The sequence below is a fragment of the Triticum dicoccoides genome, chromosome 7B (assembly GCF_002162155.2).
Source record: "Triticum dicoccoides isolate Atlit2015 ecotype Zavitan chromosome 7B, WEW_v2.0, whole genome shotgun sequence".
NCBI classification, from domain to species: domain Eukaryota; kingdom Viridiplantae; phylum Streptophyta; class Magnoliopsida; order Poales; family Poaceae; genus Triticum; species Triticum dicoccoides.
Genome location: NC_041393.1, coordinates 3,613,906 through 3,616,074, shown reverse-complemented (window position 1 = coordinate 3,616,074; position 2,169 = coordinate 3,613,906).

The following is a 2,169-nucleotide window of genomic DNA, read 5'->3' as shown; positions in this document are numbered from 1 at the left end:
ACCCAACATTAACTAGACTCAATGCATAAGAATAAAAATAGCGCTCTCATGATTGGTGCTTAAAATGAGAAGGTCATGACTCAACAATAAATGCAAAAAAACATGAAAGTAAATAGATAGGCCCTTCATAGAGGGAGGTAGAGATTTGCAGAGGTGCCAGAGCTCGAAGCTTAAATCAGAGGTGAATACAATTTTGAGCGGTGTGCCTTTCCTGTCAATGTTACCATCAAGGATTTATGATATCTTTCATGCTAAACACATTATCATTAGTTCCCAGGCAGAAACCTAAGGGTTTACTCCCCCTCAACCATACAAACACAAGCCATGGCAAGCCGAGTTCATGAGTGCCCTCCAAACAATCAACTTTTGGGGGGGAGTTTGCTTCATTATATTTTTATTTATTTTGATTACAGGACTGGGCATACCAATTACTAGCCTCTCTTGTGCAATGACAAGTGAATAAACACCCATCATGAGAATAACCCGCTTAGCATGGAAAAAACTGACCGTCCCCCGTACCTCCATGAGTGGTACGAGCACACAAAACAGGTGATTATTTGAATGATTGGAGCTGGAACATGCAAGTTTACTTTGAACGGAAGAGTAATACAGCATATAAGTAGATATAATAGACTCATTTGGAACAACTTTGGTTCAAGGATTGCGGATGCACAATTAGTATTCCCGCTTAGTACAGGCGAAGGCTAGCAAATAGATTGAGAAGCGACCAACTAGAGAGCGACAACGATCATAACCGTGCATTGCGAATAATTAACATTGAATACTAGCATGATTAGGATATAAACACCATGAACATAAACATCGTGAAGACTGCATTGGTTTTCAATCAACTAGATGTGTGAACATGTGTCAAGTCAAGCCACTTGAAACATTCATCATAGGATATCATACTAACATACTATGTCATAACCATTTTAATGCATGTTGACATTCAATATAACTCATTATCCACTCCTAGCCACTTAAGCATGTCATGAGCAAATGTAATCTTTAATTGTCATCACAAACATGTTTACTCATAATATGCTGAATCATGGATAATGAGTTAAACATATTTATTACAAAAATAAAAACAAGGAGAGTTCATACCAAATTTTATTTTCCACAATCAAATTATCGTCATTATTGCCTTTCACTTGCATGACCGAATGATATGAAAATAATAATAGTGCAAGAGTGCCATGGAGTAAGCTGGAATTTGCAAAGAATTTTTTCAAAGGAGAAGACATGGTAATATTGGCTATCCGTTAGATAAAAAACAAAGCATATGAGAGCCACTCAACAATTCTAGCATGGTCTTCTCCATGCGATGACCCAATGAAAAGAAGAGAAATCCAGAGAAACACACTGAAATGTTTTTGGAGTTTTTAGATTTTTTTAAAGAAAACAAACTAAAGAAGAAAAACGAAAAGCAAGAAAAACTATTTACACTGGAGAACTCCCAACAAACAAAAGAAGAAAAGAGAAATCTATTTGGGTTTTCTTTTAACACTACGAACTAAATAAACGGGAAAGAAAACCCAAAAAGAAACAAAAAATATTTTTGGATTTTCAAAGTTTTTCAAACACACAAATGAAAAGTAAAATAAAAACTAACATGGATTATACAATGAAAGAGGATGAACACTGACAATTGGAAAGAATGTGTGAGCATGAATGTAATGTCGGTGAAAAATACATACTCCCCCAAGCATAGGCTTTTGGCCTAACTTGGTGATCACCACCCGTAGTATCCATTGGGTCTGGTGGAAAGTGACTGGGCTGCGGCACTCGAGCATCCCAAGGTTGGGCCTCGTTCTCTGTAACAGTCAACTTATCCTTGTAAGCAATGATGTCTGGTGGCATAATGACGTATATGTGCCTGGCGTGAGAGTCAAACAAAGAAGGTGCAGGCAATGAAATAAACTCATGGGTGCAATGAAATAATCTCATGAGACAAATGAAGCTGAGCTTCCTCAATCTACCAACATTAACACCTCTTGCTCTTGCAGCCAGCTATGAATCTGAAGACAGCTAGGTGCTTCTGTTCTTGCAACCGCATGAACAGACAAGAGCCGCATTTGCTCTGGTTGTGTATTATCCGTTGGCATTGTTTCAGTATCTTGAGATAAAACATTTGCATCGTAGGTAAACATGTCGATCAACTCC